This window comes from Prionailurus viverrinus, chromosome B3, assembly GCF_022837055.1.
Source record: "Prionailurus viverrinus isolate Anna chromosome B3, UM_Priviv_1.0, whole genome shotgun sequence".
NCBI lineage: Eukaryota > Metazoa > Chordata > Mammalia > Carnivora > Felidae > Prionailurus > Prionailurus viverrinus.
The window spans coordinates 111,185,778-111,207,371 of NC_062566.1; positions in this window are offsets into that span (position 1 = coordinate 111,185,778).

Consider the following 21,594-nt stretch of genomic DNA (forward strand, 5'->3'; position numbering starts at 1 on the left):
TTTGTGTGGGACTGCAGAGGGCAGACCAGGGACCAGGGTGTGAAGGGCTGGAGGCTGGGGGGCGGGGGGCAGATTTGGGTTTGGAATGAGGAACCACCTAAAAATGAGCTCTCTCCAACAATGGCCCCTGGGGCCTCTGGAATCCTGCATAGACAAAGGCTAGGTGACCAGATCCACACCTTTTCCACCACCTGCGTGAGAAAGCTGCTTCCTGGGGTTGAGAGGCGCTGAATACCGCGACCCTGGGCCACAGAACCGTGAGGCTGAATGAGAACTTCAACTACCTCCATTCTGACCTCAAACTTTCTAACTGATCAAGTTCTTCTTTTCAGGCTATCTCTTAACTCAGACAAAAGACCCTGAGGGCGAAACATCCCTTGAAGGGAACTGAAACCACCCCCTTTGAAACTACCCCCTTGAGAGCGATAAAGGGCTGCCTAGAGCCAGCAAGACCCTGTATAACTGACCCCAAGGCAATGACTGACCTGATTATCCTGCATCTACCCGGCGGGCCTTGCCCAACATTTTCCTATAGAAACCTGAAAGTATTTTTGGCCCTTTGGAGACAGTTTTGAGATGCCAGTGCACTGTCTTCCCAGCGCTGGCCTCGCTGAAATAAATTCCTTTCTTGTTTTACCACCCACTCATGGTGGTGGTAAAGCCTTTGGGTTTTGTCAGTGGCCAGTGGCCAAACCTGGCCTGTGTGGGACCCCTGGAGCCAGGTGCTTTTGCACCCCTGCGCCCCAGCTACAAAGCCCCTTTCCCTCTGTGAGTCTCTGATAGTAACGATTTCCTGGTGTTCGAGTTAATCTGGTCTCAAGGGGAGGGCAGGCATAATGTTGGGTACTGGAGGCTGATGGGGTGTGTGTGTGCAACTTGGATTGGGTGTACCTGGAGGGTCAGGAGCAGCCTGAAAGACGGTTGCTTTCTCTCCCTGGAGCTGATCGGAAGAGGCCCCCTAACAGAGTACTAGGGAAGAATGATTGATCATCAACTAAATGCCAGGTACTGTTTGAGTATAAAAAACTCTATGTTCCTTTCCTCAGGGACTTTATAGTCCATATGGGACCATGGGTGGTAACAATGCAAAGGAGAAGCACTAGAAGGTTGAGTTCATGCAGGAGTTCAATGTGCAGTTGTGCAGGCTGTGCACTGCACAAGACTAGGATTATCACCCACATAGACATCCTGAGTAATAAAAAGAAAACCACAGGCCCAAAATGTCACTTAGGCCAGGCCAAGTCACCAAAGTGGGACTTCCTACCTAACCTAATTGCAGTTTTCAACCTCCCCCAGTAATGTAGTCTTAAATGATCAGTCAGGAATTTTCTGGTAAGCATCAATGAGGTAATCTGTCACATGGGCCTTCTACATCTCCTCATAGCCCCTAAAGGAAAAGGAAGATATCTGCATAATAAGATCCCAGTGCCCTTTCCCTGAGGGAAAGGTAATCTTGCCTGAAACAATCCTTTCTTTTCTTTTGCTAATAACTTTCCTGCCTCACCTCCTTCCAATAAAAACCTTCCATTTTATACAAGTTCTCTGCTTGCTACATGGAGCAAGTAGAGAATCACTTAATAAACCCAATTAGATCCTCCAAAAATTTTTAAAGTTTATTTATTTTGAGACAGAGAGAAAGAGAGAGAGAGGCAGAGCAAGAATCCCAGGCAGGCTCTGCACTGTCAGTGTAGAGCCCAACGTGGGGCTCGAACTCACAAACCAGGAGATCATGTCCTGAGCTGAAGTCAGACGCTTAACTGACTAAGCCACCTAAGCGCCCAATATTCTTTGTTGTTTTTTTTTTTTGTTTGTTTGTTTGTTTGTTTGTTTGTTTTTTAACATGCGCAACCATACTTGGGACACTGAAGCCCCCCCCCCCCAAAAAAAAAGATATCAGTTTTTACACAGTTGTCTGATGTCCAAGGGGGGTGAGGCATAATCAATCAGTATCTGTTAAAAGATCTGTTAAAAGCAACCCAGAGTCTGGACATGTATCTATTGATCAGGTTGTGCACATAGAACAAGAGCTCCCCTTAACACTGTAAACTGGACACTAATTCACCAGCTCCTCACCTCTTCTCAGAAACCCGAGGTTCTACCTCCTACTGTGGACTTTTCCCTTTGGGAAAACACACTTTCTTGCCCTGGCTATGCCCTCCCTCCCCGCTCTTCACCCACCCCCTCTCATCCAGTCTGTTTGCCCCCAGCAAAGTGCCTTTGCACGAAAAAGGAAAAAAATCTCGTCTAGGAAGCTGACAACCTTTTCTCCATGTCTTCTTTGAACCTATTCTGATGCCATAAAATTTGGGGGACAGAAGGATTTTTTGTGTTGCATTAATGATAGCCAGAAGTCACTGTGCACGTGAGGTACTGTCACTACCCTTTCACGGATTAGGAAAGTCAGGCTCAGAGAGGTTAAGCAATCAGCCCAGTTTGCATTGCTGTGAGTGGGATGCGTGTGCCCACCCAGGTTTCAGAGTCTGAGTGTTCATAGCGTGAGAAGTAAGGGAGATGATTCCTTTTTCAGAAATACCAAATAATGAGAAGGAAAGCTGGTAAAAGCAGATAAAAGGGGCCAGCCAGAGGTCCCAGGCCAGATACTCCCGTTGCATGCTTTTGGCTTCTGTAATCTTGCTTGCCTCCTGCATCTGCTGCTGCCCGCGTAGCACAACCAATAAGTGCCCTCACCTTTTTCTTTCTTTCTTTTTCCTTCCCTCAAGCCCCTGCAATCCCACCCATAGAAAGAGGCTGACACCAGGGCTCAGGGCTCAGTCTTTGGAGGTGACTCTGCTGGGCCCGCACTGGTGCGAAATAAACGGTCGTTCTTGATTCCTCAAGTGCATGTCACTTGTCTCTTTCTGGGCACCAAATATTTGCTGTTACAGTAAAAGCTGTGCTGTCTAGTTAACAGCAGGTTTCCATCCTACTGGAAATATGTATGAACACCCCTCAGCCCCTCAATGGAGTCCCACACCTTTAGACACTTCACTTCCTGGATCTTCCCCTCTCCCTTTTGTGGGCTTATTTTCACGGGCTTTGCAAGAAGCATGCGCCAAAGAACAAAGGAGGGACTGAAAGTCTCTGTGTCACCTTAGACTACTTTTTGTTCTAATCAGACTAGTTTTTGCCTTACATGGGCATAGGCACTTCCGGGTAAGGCTGTAACCTCTGTAGTACTCAGCCAATGAGGAAGCAGGGGAGGGACTTGCCTGCTAGGAGATAAATTGTCTGCTGTAACTGCCCAGAGTGTGCCCGTCCGTCAGACAAGAACGTTGATTAAAGCCTTGCTTCACTGTGCTCCGAATCTCCACGTCCCTCCTTTGGGTCAGTGGGCTTGTTTTTCGCAATGGCAGTCTGGCTCTGTGCCCCTAACTGCTGTGCTGTGTTGTGCTGTCACGTTCCTCGTTGCACCTCTGCTTTTTGTTGCCTTGCTTTCTGAGGTCTCAAAGCTTTGAAGGGAAGAGCTCTTGTGATGGCATAGATTTTCCAAACGGGACTGGACCAGTTCTTTCACAGACCGGATACAGCAAGCAGCACAGCATCAGAACAATTTCACAGGGGTAGGGGAGCCCAGTTAATTTCCTTAAGGGGCACTGTAGCTCAGCTCCTAGCAAAACGGAGCCATTTCTCCATATTCTGATGTGGCATCAAAACCCTTCAATCAGCCATTGCCTTTGGCCCCAAAATCTGACTTGTAGAAAATTATCCTGCAGAAACATTTGTTTGAGTGCACAAAGGATATAGGTAAAGGATTTTCACTGCAGCATTGCTTGGAGCAGTGAAATATTGGAAACAACCTTACTGTCTTTTAGTAAGGGATTGGTGATGATGCATTTGAAAGAGCGTAGCCATTAAAAATGTAGTAGTGACTTACGGTATGAAAGTGGTTTTAGAAATCAGCATTTCCCTCTCTTTTCTTGGAAATAATTCAAAAGCAACAACAACAAAAAAAGGAGGGAAAACCCCACAGACGATATTTTTGTTTGTTTTCTTAAGTTTTTCATTTATTCATTTATTTAAGTAATTTCTACACCCATCCTGGGGCTTGAGATCAAGAGTTGCCTGCACTTCTGACTGAGCCACCCAGGCGCCCCCCAGACAATATTTTTTAATGAAAGTAGGGGACAAATACAATTTGCAGACTCCAAAATATGTGAAAAGGCCACCCAAGTGCCCGACAGCAGGCAGAAGTCACAGAGGAGAATGTGAAGGGAAGAGGGACAGAGAGTGACAAACAGGAGGGCTCAAAGGAGACAGATATGAGAAAGTTCCAGAACTATCTGTGCCCCCTGAATGTGAAGAAAGCAATTTCCAGTGCCAAAGTGGTATCCCTTCTTTGTAACAGCAGTTAGGGGAATTGGGTGAACAGGGGTGACCGCAGAAGACATTTTAGATCCCAGTTAGGTTCCTCTAACCGGTCGAAGTGGGCGTTCACATTCTCCATTACTGGGTAACCAACCACCTCCCAACTTAGTGCCTTAACACACCAACTTACGGTCTTTCACAATTCTGGGATGGCAGTCTCAACTGGCAGTGTTTGCTTGGGGTCCCGTGTACAGCTGTTACCAGAGGGTGGCCAAGGGTGAGCCACCTGAGCCTTCTTCACTCACACGCTCGCTGCCTCAGTTTGCCTCAGCCCTCTCCTTCCATGTGGCCAGGCCGTGTCTCCTCAGAGCTTGGTGGTCTCAGCATAGCCTGCCTTCTTAACAGGGGAGCTGCCTTCTGCCGGAGCAATTGCTTCGAGTGGCCTGAGTCCAAGCAACAGGGTGTCTTACGACCCAGTGTGGAAGCCCCATGATGTCATTTTCACCACAGTCTATTTAGCAGGCAACTTGCTAGACGTCTCAGATTCGAGGGACAGGGGGATCGGGATCACAGAAGACTATACGAAGCAGCGTATGGGTGAACAGCAATTCTAGAAAGCCGCCTGTGTCTGTAGCTGCTGGTGGTGGGGAAAGCCAGCCCGTCTGGAAGGCTACCCTGGCCTCCTCCGCAGGAGCCTCAAGCAGATAATGAGCCCGTTCAATGACGAGTCATACACAGCAATGAATTAAATCCACTATAAAAGAAAAGAGGAAAAAAGTAGCAAAAATTTCAACAACTGAAGAATACTCATCAGGAAAACCCTGCCATAGAGCAGATGAAATCTATCCGAACATTGTGCTGTTTGCTTAAAAAAATCTTTTTAATGTTTACTTATTTTTGAGAGAGAGAGAGCAGGGGAGGGGCAGAGAGAGAGGCGGACAGAGGATCAGAAGTGGGTACTATGCCGACAGCAGAGAGCCCGACACAGGGCTCAAATTCATGAACCACAAGATCGTGACCTGAGCTGAAGTCAGATGCTTAACCGACTGAGCCACCCGGGCGCCCCTGCAAACATTGTGCTGTTGAATTCTGAAAAGGGAATCTAGTCATTGCTTCTATGAAAGAAAACCACAAAATAGAAACACAAGAACACAAATAATTGTTTTGAGTCACAATTCTGGAATCCTTAACATAACAGTTGATTCAGGTAAGAATTCTCGATAGATGCTGAAGCCTTTGAGGAAAAGGTAATTGGGGAACGAGATGTTCATATGGTGATAAAATATCACCATACAGATTAATTAGTAATTATAGAGGGAAGATATGTACCTTTACTTTGGGGAAGCTTGGTAGTTACCACCTTAACCAAGTGATCAAACTGGATTACTAATAATGAGACAACCTGATATCATATGCCTCCTGATGGAATATAATATGAAATGAATATGAAATAATTAGAGCCAAATACGTTTATTATGAATATTAAATCTTTATTTTTTTTAAATTTTTTTAACGTTTATTTATTTTTGAGACAGAGAGAGACAGAGCATGAACAGGGGAGGGTCAGAGAGAGAGGGAGACACAGAATCCGAAACAGTGAATGTTAAATCTTTAGACCTAGCTGGTAGTTTATTGAAAATATAAGTGTTACAAAACAAATGAAATATAAAGAACAAAGACAAATCTAGACAACGGGGCACCAGAATATGGATGTGTTTTTGAAAAAGTAAGTACAACAAAAGTTGGGGGGCTGTTCTACATTAAAAGAGAATAAAGAGACATAACAACCAAATGCAATGTATGATTGGATACTGCTTTAAAAATATGTGAGAACGTTTTAGGGGACAATTGAGGAAATTTTAATATGGACTATATATTAGGTGATATAATGGAATTATTGTTAAACTCATATTGTGGTTATATAGAAGAATGTCCTCATTTTAGGAAATTCAGGCTGACGTTTTTGCGGATAAAGTGTCATGGTGCCTGAGGGCTTATTCTGAAGTGGTTTGGAAAAATGTGCGTATTGTGTGTGTGTATAGTGAAAAGGCGGGCCTACGCCAGCCGACTCCATCTTGTTCTGTGTCCTTCACCTTGACCACGCCTCCTCCCCTTGAGTAACCTCCCGCTCACCTGCCTAATAGGACTCGGACCCTTCCCCAGCCAATCGGCTGAGGCCACAGCCATTACCTCACCAACTGCCCCTAGGCCCCAATAAAACCTTTGTCCTTTTGAAACTCGCTCTTTCCCTGGTATCTCACCGCTGTGTCGGTGCAGGTAGGGAATTGAGCTCGAGCTAGCTCGAATAAAGGCTCTTTTGCTTTTACATTGGACTCGGCTCCCTGGTGGTATTTGGGGATCACGAATTCTGGGCATAACATATAGAGAGAGCCAAAGCAGATACGGCACAATGATAACAACCAGTGAATCTCTGTGCGAGTCTGTGGATGCTCGCAAGGGGGAAAAAGTGTTACCAAAGGATTTTATATCCAACCAAATTACCCTTCAACTATAAAGACTACAGATAGTGTTGAACATGAAAAAATTCAGAGAATATTGATTCTATGAACTTTCTTTTCTTTTCTTTTTTTTTAAGTTTATTTATTTGAGAGAGAGAGAGAGCACAAACAGGGTGGGGCAGAGAGAGGAGGAGAGACAGAATCCCAAGCAGGCTCTGCACTGTCAGCACAGAGCCCAACCTGGGGCTTGAACTCATGAACCGTGAGATCATGACCTGAGCCGAAGTTGAACGCCCAATGAACTGAGCCATGCAGGTGCCCCGATTCTATGAACCTTTCTTGGGGATGAATGTCAGCCAACTCAGGGATAATTGGGGAGATTCTGGAAGGAAGATTGGCAGCCAGCTTTGAACATATTTCCTGTGGACGAAGGCTAACCTTATCCTACACATTCACAGTGACTGAAAAGGATAATAATGGTGTGTTCTGACATATAAATCACGAAACCGATATTACATGATATTAGATGATATTACGGAATCATTGTTAAACTAGCATTGAAGTTATGTCGAACAATGTTCTCATTTTAGGAAATGCAGGCTGATGTTTTTGCGGACAAAGTCATGATGCCTGCGGGGGTGGAAAGTAGGTGAGAGGTAAGCTCCGTTTCCTGATTGCTACATTTGCAAGAGCGGAGAGTCAAAAGACATTCCTCAAAACTGACAAAAACTAAAATCCAAACCAAACCAGACCGCCTCTGAGAAGGATATGAGGGACTAAAATGGGGCAGAAGAGGAGAGGAAAGGAAGAAGAGAAATGTGCTTATTTTTTCATGGTTTATATAGTAAGGTAATTACTAAATAATAGAGACCTGGAAGCATTATTTGAACCTGTCGTTATAAAAGGAAAAATGGAGCAAAAATAAGAACCTGAAATTTGAGAGGAATTACGGCAACGAGGACAACAGACCTCGGTGAAAGCTTTTTAAAAACCATAAAGTATTATATGATATTGACATGAAAGAAGTAAGGCTAACGCATGACGTATCAATAAATGTTGAAATGGAGTTAACTCTCCTATGATAAAAAAGGATTCAGACTGTCCCCTAGGCAAGACCTGCCTTTACCCTGTAGCCAAATGACCCATCTAAGACGAAGCATTTCCTGAAAGGTCGACAAGGAGCCTAGTACAAAGATACAGGAGGCAAATACAAAGAAAACAAAGCACAGGTTGTAATCTTAGCACCATATAAGGTGAAGATAAAGAGAAGTACTTTGTTGCTCAAAGATGCAATTCACATCAAAGACAATGATTATGCATATGTCCCAAGTAACAAAGCCCGATATTCATGAAGCTACAATTGTAGGAGATAGAAGTGAAAAACAAAGAAGCCAGCAAGTAGTAGGAGACTTGAATGCATGCCTCTCAGTCGGTTATAGACCATCTAGAAAAAATAAATTGGGATATAGAGAACCAAATGTTGCATTTAGAGAAGCAGATTCGAGTTCATAATTTCTTATCCAAAACCTGCCATGACTTTTCGAAGTTATATAGTGCATATACTGCAGATTAGATGACGTCCCAGTTGATGGGTGACATCCCAGTTGGGGTATTGATATTCCCAATATTTCCGGTGTTTCTGCCGTGGATCATAGAATGGGGTAAGTAAAAACCGTAAATAGCTTCACCAGTTCAGAATAGAATTTGCTGTGAAAGGAACCACAAAACAGGCTTTAGATGGCAGAATATTTTGGGTTTGGAGACTGCAGAGTTGGGAAAATGAATCTGTATCTAATGTCACACAGGGAAAACTTTTAACCTCTCACTGTCTAAAAAGGAAATGAAGGGGGCGCCTGGGTGGCTCAGTCGGTTAAACGTCCGACTTCAGCTCAGGTCATGATCTCTCGGTCCGTGAGTTCAAGCTTCGAGTCGGGCTCTGGGCTGATGGCTCAGAGCCTGGAGCCTGCTTCCGATTCTGTGTCTCCCTCTCTCTCCGCCCCTCCCCCGTTCATGCTCTGTCTCTCTCTGTCTCAAAAATAAATAAAACGTTAAAAAAAATTTTTAAAAAAATAAAAAGGAAATGAAGGATCTTGAAAGTGTCTGTCACTGGGGCTGGGTGGGTGGAAGAGGTTCAAGCAGAGATGACTTTCTCAGGGGACTCAAACATTAATAATCAACATAACCTGAGACTCTAGGGTTAAGACGACTTGGAAGGATATAGGTTAGCAAAGGGGGGATGAATGAAAGGAGCTCACACAATCCTAAGCATTGTCTGTTATGTGTTTGTTGAGATTAAAGCAAAGTGGGACCATCCAATGTTCTCGCTACTAAATCAGCAAGGATGACAAACACTCTCTTTCCCACACTAAATGCACTATAAATTCATAATAAATACACAATAAATACAAAATGTGCTAAAACATAGGATAACAAGTGGGCATTGGCACATTGGCTGGAGCTTCCTGGGGCCAGAGACGGTAACCCCACCCCAGGAGTCCTTCTGGACTCTTTCTGTTCCATAGGACACATTTGCCAATGTCTGAATGGAATAGTGCATAGCTGGAGGGCTCAGCAGGTTTGCAGGTGGTCCCCGTGAGACTGATAACAGAGACCTTGGCCTGTCTCTGAGAGCTGATAGGTCAGCTAGATGCTGAGCGGATGTGGTGTGGGCAGAGGGCATTGGGCCTTTGGCGGGCCATGATTGGCCGACCTGATAATGGTGAGCTAGCACTCAGAGCTGGGGAGATAGCTCCCAGGGTCTCCCAACCTTTCCTGAAGAAGTTCTTCAATTATCCTCCGAAATCACTCAGGCGGTGGTTATTGTCACACTCCTTATGGTTTCTCTACAACTCAGCCTGGAAAATAAGGAGACTGCTGGGGGGGGGGGGGGGGAGAGGGCGGTAAGCCTCACCCCTTAAGCATTTCTCACCTGCTTGTAAATGTGAGCAAATATTCCATGGCCAGGAGAGAGCAAAGTGCATGGGAGACTAAAGTCCCGGAGGGCAGACAGCTGCAAGACTCATAGGGTCAGGAGTCCTTTATAGCATCGATTTCTTTTTGGCTTCAACAAAATTACACAAGTCACACAGGTGTATTTTAGAGTAGGCAGAAAATAAAGATAAGCACAAAGAAGAAAACAAAAATCTCACCACCTAGAGATAAGCAGGGTTAATATTTTATTTTATTAAATTTTTTTTTAATTTACACCCAAATTAGTTAGCATATAGTAAAACAATGATTTCAGGAGTAGATTCCTTAGTGCCCCTTACCCATTTATCCCATCCCCCCTCCCATCACCCCTCTAGTAACCCTCAGTTTGTTCTCTATATTTATGAGTCTCTTCTGTTTTGTCCCCCTCCCTGTTTTTATATTATTTTTGTTTCCCTTCCCTTATGTTCATCTGTTTTTTCTCTTAAAGCTCTCATATGAGTGAAGCCATATGATTTTTGTCTTTCTCTGACTGGCTAATTTCACTTAGCATAATACCCTCCAGTTCCATCCATGTAGTTGCAAATGGCAAGATTTCATTCTTTTTGATTGCTGAGTAATATTCCATTGTATGTATTTACCACATCTTCTTTATCCATTCATCCATCAATGGACATTTGGGTTCTTTCCATACTTTGGCTATTGTTGATAGTGCTGCTATAAACATGGGGGTGCATGTGTCCCTTTGAAACAGCACCCCTGTATCCCATGGATAAATGCCTAGTAGTGCAATTGCTGGGTCGTAGGGTAGTTCTATTTTTAGTTTTTTGAGGAAACTTCATACTATTTTCCAGAGTGGCTGCACCAGTCTGCATTCCCAGCAACAGTGCAAAAGAGATCCTCTTTCTCCGCATCCTTGCCAACATCTGTTGTTGCCTGAGTTGTTAATGTGGGCCATTCTGACAGGTGTGAGGTGGTATCTCATTGTGGTTTTGATTTGTGGTTCCCTGATGATGAGTGATGTGGAGGATTTTTTTCATGTGTTGGTTGGCCATCTGGATGTCTTCTTTGGAGAAGTGTCTATTCGTGTCTTTAAGCATGGTTAATATTTTAAAAGTGGTTTGCATCTGGGTTCGTAGAGGACCCAAGACTCTGTGGAGGTGCTTCTAAGACTCCACAAATGCTAATTAGAATTTAATCAAGAGGGGTTACAAGACTCCGCCCGTATAACACCTGCAGGAAGCAAATGCACAGGTGAGCTTGGGTGAGCAATAACCTGGTGGAGACTGCCAGTGTAGGAATATGTGCGCCTCTCTGCCCAGCCCCTCCTGCTGTCCCTGGGCCTCCATTTGTGCCTGTCGTCCATGTGGCTGGTGGGCAGGCTGGAGCCCTGTGGCCCCGCAGGTGTGCCCACAGGCAATCCTACGGGAGCCCACACTAAGTCAGCGCCAAGTGCAGTTCAGGATTAAAGGCCCAGAAGGCTCCGGGGCTGCCCTTACATTCACCTCACGGGGCAATCATGGGCTGTGCATCAAGAAGGGAATTTGTAACACATGTGACATCATATTATGGATCATTTTAGCGCTGGTCTTTTCTTTTTGTTATTGAGGTATTGTGAGAAGTAAGGGAGATGATTCATTTTCAGAAATACCGACTAAAAGCTGTGCTGTCTGGCTACCAATAGGTTTACAACCTATTGGAAATATGTTTGAGCCCTCCCCCACCCCCCCCACCACAGTAGAGTCCCAAACCCTTAGACACTTCACTTCCTGGTTCTTCCCCTCTCCATTTCACGGGCTTATTTTTCACAGGCTTTGCAATGAGCATGCACCAAAGAACTGAAGTCTCTGTGTCACCTCAAGGAATGGACATTTATTCCAGTCAGAATACTTTTTGCCTTACATGGGCATAGGCACTTCCGGGTAAGGCTGTGACCTCTGTATTACTCAGCCAATGAGGAAGCAGGGGAGGGACTTGCCTGCTAGGAGATAAATTGTCTGCTGTAACTACCCCGAGTGTGCCTGCCCATCAGACACCAGCTCTTGCAAGAACGTTGATCAAAGCCTCGCTTCACTGTGCTCCAGATGTTCGTGTCCCTCCTTTGATTGGGCCAGGGGGCTTACTTCTCACAGTATGGCAAATATCTTTTTTTTTTTTAATTTTTTTTAACGTTTATTTATTATTGAGAGACAGAGACAGAGCATGAGCATGGGAAAGACAGAGAGAGAGGAGGAGACACAGAATCTGAAGCAGGGTCCAGGCTCTGAGCTGCCAGCACAGAGCCCGACGCGGGGCTTGAACTCACAAACCGTGAGATCATGACCTGAGCCGAAGTCTGATGCTTAACCGACTGAGCCACACAGGTCCCCCAGCAAATATCTTTTAATAGAAATACCTTTTTAATAAGTGGCAGGATGATAATGCTGAATGTTAATCTTCCCCATCCCTAAACCCAACTGTCCTGCATTCTCTGGTCCCTTGTCTGCCTGGCTGGTGAGTTCTTATGCCTTTACAGGAGGATTTCAGAAATGCAGAGAGAACAGAGCATGTGGATACTCAGCTTTTCATCTGAAACTCAAAACAGAGAGAAGAGTCTTGATCGCTTTTACGACCAAAGGAAGGGAAGAGAATCTGAGGGAAGTAAAGTCCCTCGGGAAGGGCTGGCACCCTGCCCCACTATCTTGCTCAGGATCACAACTCCAGGTTGGGGATAGTCACCTGAATAAATCTGGGTGCTCTGAGGACAGAGAGGACTTATACTGGGGATTTCCCTGGGCAAATCCACAGATCTAGAGCCCCCTGCTGTGGCTGGTGGCAGGATGGCACATCTGGGCACAGAGGGTCCAAAGTTGGTGAACTCCTCCTCTCTGAGACTCCGGCTGCCCAAAGGGCATGTGTCTAGCTGGGTTTGGGAAACAGGGAAACAGGGCACATGGATAGATCATGATGGGGATGAGTGTCCTGAGCAGAGGGAATAACCTGTAGGGAGGTTCTGGGCTGGGGGGTTGTTGGAGAGCAGCAAGGACAGTCAGGTAGTAGAAGCAGTCAAGGGAGGGAGCCAGGAGCAGTTGATGAGGAGAGAGAGAGCACCTGTGGCTAGACCCTGCTGGTGCTTATTGGACATGGGCCGAATCCTTGACTTCATCCTTAGAATGGTGGGAAATCATGGAGGGCTTTAAAAAGGGAAGTGATGTGATCTGACAGGCATTTGTGGAAAATGCCTTCAGGAGACCAAGAGTGGAAGCAAGAAGCCTATTGCAATAATCCACACTAGATCCAAAGGTTGCTTAGGCTCTCCCTGGGGTGTCCAATATGGAAGCCGCTAGCCGCATGCTGGCTGTGAGTGCTGGAAATGTGGCTAGTGGCTTCCATATTGGATGTGAGTACTGGAAACGTGAGTACCGGAAAAGGGTAAAAATACATGCTGAAATCTGAAGACTTACTCCAAAAATAAAATACCGCATTGATAATTAAAAAATATTTATTACATGTTGAAGTGGTACTACTTTGACTATGTTTGGTTACATAATATATATATTATTAAAATTAATCTCAGGGGTGCTGGGTGGCTCAGTCAGGTAAGCATCTAACTCTTGATTTCGGCTCAGGTCATGATCTCATGGTTCATGAGTTTGAGCCCCACATCTGTGCTGTCACCACAGGGCCTGCTTGGGATTCTCTGTCTCTGTCTCTCTCTTTCTGTCTTTCAAAATAAATAAACCTAAAAAAAATTCAAAATCATTAGCAAGGCGTCCAAGGCTGTCCATGACTTGATGCATTTTCAGATTCCTCTGTATCCCCATCCTGTAGGGGCTCAGCTCTCATCGGAGGGACATATTTTTTTCCTCCATGGAATGTTTGTCACATCTGTGAGTACTCAGCAAAGGTGCTCAATAAGTCTCTGGGAACCCTCAGGACACTTTTCCTACACTCTTCAGTTCCTCATTTCCCTGTGTAGCTTCCCTCCCAGATGGAAAGTTTCTGGAGGATGAGAGCAGAGACAGGTGGGTGGACCAGCTCTGGGGTCCTCAACTGCAGCGGACAGTTTTTAGTTTTTGACTATACCAGAAGCCACCCTGCTGCCCGCTGTGGCCACAGGACCCAGGTTCAAAAAATAATTCTATTGTGAGTGAAGGATGCAAAGCCTGGGTTCCTATCTAGGGGGGTGGGGTACTCAATGTCTGTGGTGGCACGACAGCCCCCAGCCTAGATGGTTCCTGCCAGTTCAAGTCTGATCTGATCCCTCGGCCCGTAAGACTTCTGTGAGAACCCCTCTCCTCTTCCAACAATTCCCTTTTTTGTTTAAGACCATCAAAGTTGGGGTGCCTGGGTGGCTCAGTGGGTTAAGCATCTGACTTCAGCTCAGGTCATGATCTCATGGTTCATGGGTATGAGCCCCGTGTCAGGCTCTGTGCTGACAGTTCGTAGCCTGGAACCTGCTTTGGATTTTGTGTCTCCTTCTCTGTCGCTGTCCCTCCCCTGCTCATGCTCTGTCTGTCTCTCTCTCAAAAATAAACATTAAAAAAAAAAAAAAAAAAAAGACTGTCGAAGTTGCTTTCTGTGGTTTTCAACCAGGCGCTCTGACTCACACAAGATGCAAAAACATTGTCAGATTGGAGTCCCCTTGGTAGAGGGAGAGAGATATAGCATACAGGGACTCAGAAGTCACTGTCATTGCTCTTTCTTGATCTGGGTGATATGTACTTATGTATATATTTTCTTATTCTTTGTAACTTATATATGTGTATATGTATATGCATGTATGTATTATTTAGATGTAGAAAATATTTCATGATAACCATAAGCATCAAAACAATGACTGGAATGAATCGGAAATGGAGTACTAGTTAACTCAGGTTTCCACACGCAACTCTGTTCATATCTGGGGAAAAGTAAACAGGTCCCACTTCCATTGAGTCAGTGTTCTCAATCGGGAATAAAACAGTCCTTGGCAACACCAGACTGGATCTAGTGAGTACGTTTGTGCCCTGAAATGCACTCTGTTCTGTGCAATGTTAGGTCAGACTACCAGCCCGAGAGCCATTTGAAGTCAGCTGAAATTGTGAAACCAGTCAATAGCAGTGTTATCGCGAAGGGGTGATCTATTATCTACATTTGAAATCCTTCAATTTGCTTTTCAAAAAGTAGCCCAACTAGGACAATCGTGAAAGAAAAAACAGAGGAGAGAAGAAGAAATATTAGAAAGTTGAAAACATTTTGCTGCTGGGGTCAGAAAAAGAATTTGTCAGTACTTTTGGACATTGTTTTATATGCATATGCTTATACATGATCTCTTGGTTAAGTGTGAATGATTAAAGCTTTATATGAGCACATGTAAGAAATTACTTATTTGAGTATAGGAATAATATAATTTCTGTTTTTATTAGCATTTAAACTAAACAGATTTGAAGGGGCCCCAAGTTATCAGCAGCTGCCCAAGAACCCAAATGTCTCATCTGATTCTGGGAAGAGGTGCGTATTTGTCTGTCTTTACATTCTCAGCATAGAATGCTGTTAGATAAATGATTGCTTTGCGCGTGGTAAAATCATGTCCTGGTATCATTGGGAGATTCAAACCAATGGACAAAGTCCTGGCCGCCCTTACCAGTTCTACCACCAGATGGCAGTAAGTCACCTCTGATGGGATTGCCCTACACCTAGGGCCACTGCTGGGTTGGGGGTGAGGGGAGTAAATCTGGATGTGTGCAGAGGCCATGGAAAGTGTAGGGGTGGTTTTTGATATGGAGAATCCTTTGTTGGAAAAGAGAAAAATCTGCCAAAAGTGTAATTCAGTTTTTCACAGTTCAGAGCTTCATAAAGCACTGTGTATATACAACCCATTTTTTTAAAAAAATTATTATTTTTGAGAGAGAGAAAGGGACAGAGAGCTCGCACGCTCTCCCAAACAGGCACTGTCCTGCCAGCACAGAGCCGTTGAGGGGCCTACACCCAGGAACAGTGACATCAGACGTGGGCTGAAATCAGGAGTCGGATGCTTAACCAACTGAGCTAGCCAGGCACCCCCAGATTTCTTGTTGGTTAACATAATTTGAGAATATCTTTCTACAAATCCCTGTTTCCTCTTGACTTTTCATCCACAGTAGTTCTGAAATAATATGAGCTTCTTTTGCTTTTATGGCCCAACTTTTCTCTTCCAAAGTTAGAGGCTTCTAATAGGTTCACAAAAGGCATTTAAGAATATGAAGTCTGCTTCCCTCCTCGCTGAACGGATACCTATGACATTTATTGGGGGACCTACTTTGCACCAAGCATTTTACACGGCAAGTTCCTTTTATTTCTCACACTATCCTTTGGGAAATGGTTTTCATTTACCCCATTTTCCAGATGAGAAAACAGAGATACAGAGAGAGAAAATAATTGGTTCCCTAATGACTCAGTGGCAGACGAAGGGTCTGAACCCTAAATCTGTTGGTCTCCACACTCATGCATGGATCATAGGGTTTCTCAACGTTGGCACTATTGACATTTTGGACTAGATAATTCTTTGTTGGCAGGGACGGGGGAGGGCCATTGTTCAGTGGCATCCCTGACCTCTACCCACTAGATGCTGGTAGCACCCCTCTACCCTACTTGTGAGAACTGAAGATGTCTGCGGACATTGCCAAATGACCCCTGAGAGGCAAATACATCACCTCTGAGAACCACTGATGTATTAGAAGCTTTGGCTGGGCTTTGCTTGCTACAGGCTAGTGCTGCCTTAGAGCAGGAAGATGGGGTTCTGCTAGGCACGGGCTTTTCAAGAGTCCTGTTTTGCCTTCTTCCAGCTGCTGTCCTCCCTAAGAGTGAGCCGTCCACAGAGCCAAGAAAACATGCCTACTTTTGGCAACCCCAACTTTCAGAACCATATTCCATATTCCAGGGCCTGAGTGGGCTTTCTGCCAGTTTTCCTCGCTGATGGAAGGGTGGGTGGCCCCTGAAAGGTGGTGCAGGGTGTCTACTGAGGTGGGAGGGAGGTGGGTAGAGCTGGCCATGCCAGCTGGGTTGTTTGGACACAAATGGGTGAACAAGGACCTTCCAGTGGAAGACGGTGTTGGAAGAGAAGGGTGATGGGCTGTAGGCGGGGGGTTCCATTTCTATCTTGACTCAGCTTGCAAATATCGGGGCAGTCTCTCTCCAGACCCCAGCTACTGGCAGAGCTGATGGGAGATGTGGGTACAGGTCACACATTCTGACACAGCAGTTGAAGACCTCAGAATCGCCATGTTTGCCAACATAGAAAGGCTCTCAGGGTTCCAGGCTTTCTCCTGAATCACATTTTCTGTAGAGAGATGTTCACCATATTTACTTTTCACTTGGTGGTTATGTCTCACAAGCAGTTACCATGTTTCTCCTGGAAAAGCAGAAAGGAGTCAAACCAGTAAAGGTGCTTGGAGAAACGGGTGTATTCAGCTCAAAATCATGGGTCCCTTCACCCCGCAAATGGGACAGTCTTCACGATATTCACATTGAAAGGACCTCCAGGTATAAACGGTCACAAGTCGTGGGAATGTTTTCACCTATTTGGAATTATTCAAAGCACAAAGTCTATCCCTAATCCCCATTACTGGATATTTATAATGTTCTTTTCAGTTTTTTTGTACATTATAAGTAATACATGTCTGTCAGTGGAGGGACTGGTTATTTATTTATGGTGCATCCACATGCTGGAACCCAAAACAACCATTAGAGGGGCGTCTGGGTGGCTCAGTTGGTTGGGGTCTGACTTTTGATCTTGGCTCAGGTCATGGTCTCCTGGTTTGTGGGACTAAGCCCCGCTTTGCGCTCTGCACTGATGGTAAGGAGCCTGCTTGGGATTCTCTCTCTCTCCCTCTCCCTCTGCCTCTCCTCTGCTTGCGTGAATGTGCACGGTCTCTCACTCTCTCTTTCTAAAAATAAATAAATAAATAAACAAATAAAGAAAAAGCAACCAGTGCAACGGGTAGCAAATGTATAAAGATGAGCCAAGATTTATTTATTTTTTTAAACGTTTATTTATTTATTTACTTATTTAGAGAGAGAGCATGAGCAGGGATGGGGCAGAGAGAGAGAGAGAGAGAGAGGGAGAGAGAGAATCCCCAGCAGGCTCCACACCGTCAGCACAGAGCCTGATTCAGGGCTCGAAGTCATGAACCGTGAGATCATGACCTGAGCCGTAACCAAGAGCTGGACACTTAACTGAGCCACCCGGGTGCCCCCAACATGAGCCAAGATCAATTTCCTTATTTATTTGTGTAACAAATACATTCTGAGCATATAGTTGATGTTGGTGCTGAGTTAGGCACTGGATAATAAAAATACGCGTTGTGACTTCCAAAGAAGTCCATTATAGAACATTAAGCTTAAAAAGCCAGCTTCCAGTCACATATATACAATCACATATATGCTATTATGTATTTATATAAATGTAATAGTGAACATTTCCTGAATGCTGGGATTCACCATGCCTGAAGAATGAGAGTAAGCACTCATATATGAGAACTTCACTTAACCCTTATATCTGTGAGGTAGGTATTAGCTTCTCCATTATGCAAAAGATGAGTGAGATGTAGGAAGGTTAAGGAACATGGCTAAGTCATACACACGACCTTGAGTTGTGTAGTTGGGACCAACTCTGACTACAGAGCCTGAGATCTCCGCCATTGTGCTCTATGGCTTTTCCAAAAAGGTGTGCATATGAGGAGGAAGTGATCTGTGCTGTTTAGAATTATGGCATTAGTCTTTCTACTCTCTACATTTTAAACCAATTATATAGTAAATTTGTCAACTTCCAGAAAAAAATTTGTGATTTTGATCAAGACAGCATTTAATTTATAGAACGCTGGGGGCAGAATTGCCATCTACATAATTTTCAGGATCCCTGTCTAGGAATACGGCAGATCTTTCCATACATATTCAAGTTATTTCTGTCCTGCCCTTAAATTAAGTGTGTTAATGTTAAACGCATGGATTTCACACCTTTCTTGTTAAATTTAATTTTAGTTCTGGTTGCAACTTTAAAATGGACTTTCTTTCCAGTTTCCTTTTCTAACTGGATATTTCTGTTCTAAGTCAAGGTAATTGGTTCTTGGGTGTTAATTTTTATTTAGCCACAGCATTAAACCATCTAATTTGTTTTTAAGTTGAGGTAAAATTCATATAACCTGAAATTAGCCATTTAAAAGTTAACAAATTCAGTGATATTTAGTACATTTACAATGTTGTGCACCCACCACCCCTGTCTAGTTCTAAAACTTTTTCCAGATTTATTTATTTATTTTGGGAGAGAACGCAAGTGGGGGAGGGGGGGAGAGAGAGAGAATCCCAAGCAGGCTCCACACCGTCAGTGCAGAGCCAGATGCGGGGCTCAAACCCACGAACCGTGAGATCATGACCTTGAGCAGAAGTTAGAGGTTTAACCAACTCAGCCACCCAGGTGACCCTGGTTCCAAAACATTTAATCACCCTGGAAAAAACCTCCTGCCCATTAAGCTATTGTTCCCCATGAACCTGCTTTTTTTTTTTTTTTTTTTTTAATTGAATTTTAGAACCTGGAGCTGTGAAGCCCATGCACACCTTCGGGTCATGTGACATTGCCACTGGGTCGAAGGGGTTGCAAAAGTGCTGTGACAATGCAGACTATGGGTCTTCTTGTCTCCTGTGTTGTGAGAAACCCCACAGACACGGGATTTTTCCAGATTCTCACTCAGATTCCAACCTTCCTTCTTTGCAGCTAGCCTTCCTCACTTCCACGATAAAGCGGAGGCTTCCTCCTTCTTCTCCCGTTAGGACTAACTCCTCAAATTTCCTGCACGTTGCACGGGCAAGCCCTGGATGTGTGTTTTGGGATGACCCAGCTAGGGAAATGAGATGGGTCTAAGGTTTCTCCCAGTGTTAGACCCATCTCTACCTCACTTCTCGGCCTGCTTGAAAATAAATAGTTTGAGAGGTTCGTGCTGAAATGACCCTCAGACCTCCTTTGGCCAGTCACAAGCCTGGTTCTTGCTGCCAAGGATAACTGGTGCTTCCGCACGGCTGGAGTCGAGCTACGTGCTGCCAGGGCTGGCCAAGAAGCCCCGGGGGCTCGGCGAAGGTGGAGGGTGGGAGTGAGGGTGACCGTGCCGAAAGCCAGCTTGGTTTGTGATTGTCAACACTCAGGGACATTTACCTGATATATGCGTATTGCTTGTATAGACTGAAATTTATTCCAAATTCAATGTAGCTAAACTTTCCTCATTCTTTTTTTTTTTTTTAAAGCTTATTTATTTACTTTGCGAGAGAGCGAGAGTGAGAGCGTGGTATTGGGGGGAAGGGGAAGAGAGAGAGATTGAGAGAGAGAGAGAGAGAGAGAGAGAGAGAGAGAGAGAGAGAATCCCAAGCAGGCTCCACATTGTCAGCGCAAAGCCTGACAGGGGTCTGAAACTCACAAACTGTGAGATCATGACCTCAGCTGAAATCAAGAGTCGAATAGTTAACTGACACCCAGGTGCCCCAAATTTCCTTCATTCTTTAAAAAAAATTCTATTAATAACACAAGTAACACATGAGAGCCTTCGCGATGTTTTTCCTGTTATTGTCAATTTCCTTTTTATTTTATTTCTCATGCCTATCTCTGGGTCCGGGGTTGCTGTGTGTGTGTGTATGTGTGTGTGAGTGTGTGTGTGTGTGTGTACGTACATGTATTGATTTGGGTGTCATGACTTGTGCTTGGCACTGAAGACGCTAGGATAACGTCTTTTATGTCTTCAATGAGCTCCCATTAGGGAGGGTTAGAAACCCAGCTCCCTTGTTCCTTCACCTCCCTGTCATGTGGATTCTTCTCTTTCCTTACATGCAGCCACAGCTGGGGTTGAGGCACTGGCTTAGTCACCGCTGGCAGAGTGAACTGTGGGGTGAAGCGGGCTCACAGATGAAGAGTCAGCTCCCCGTGGGTCACACCGGTGCCAGGAAACTTGTGACTTCTGGTGAGTATGTGGAAACCCTGTGCCTCCGAGCCCTCGCCTTGGGCTTTGGGATCTTTTACAGACCTAATGTTTGTGTCCCCCCAAATTGCAGTGTTGCAGCCCGATGCCCCAGTGTGATGGTGTTCAGAGGTTCATAAAAATGCCATGATCTGTTGGTGTGTTCATATTTGTCCTTGCTGTAGTTTCTTCTTTACGAAAGTGGCTGCTGTATATTAAGGACATTATAGCTCCATGGTGAATTACAGGCTTTATCAATAGAAAATGCCCTTCTTTGTTTCTTTCAATGTCACTTTGGGAAGCGATTAGGATTAGATGAGGTCATCAGGGTGGAGCCCCTAGGACGGGATTAGTGCCTTTATGTTAAGAGTCATAAGGGAGGCTGCTTCCATCTCTGCTCTCCCCCAAGTGAGGATACAATGAGCTGGTGGCACTCCACACCCCGGAAGAGTGCCGTCACCAGAACTGCCATGATCTTTGACTTCCGGCCTCCAGAACTGTGAGAAATAAACTTCTGTTGTTTATAAGCCACCGATTTCTGTTGTAATAGCCCAAATGGACTGAGATAGTAGCTGATGCTGGTGTTCCAGTACCATGGCACTATAGACTTGCATCTAAACAGCAGTGGGTGAGGGCAGGAAACTGATCTAGAAGACATTCTAGATGATGCCTGGACGGCCCGTTCCATTCTCCTTTGGGTCCTGCCCCCGCCTCCCCCCAGGCAACCTCGGAGTCCATGCCGAAGGCTCTTCTACCTGCTGGTTTCACATTCCCGCCTGACCTCTCCCATCCCCTCATTTTTCTCCCTTTCAATTGTGTGTTCTTTTTGTTTTTTGTTTTTAATGTTTATTTATTTTTGAGAGTGACAGAGACGGAATGTGAGTGCGTTGGGGCAGAGAGAGAGGGAGACACAGAGTCTGCAGCAGGCTCCAGGCTCTGAGCTGTCAGCACAGAGCCTGACGCGG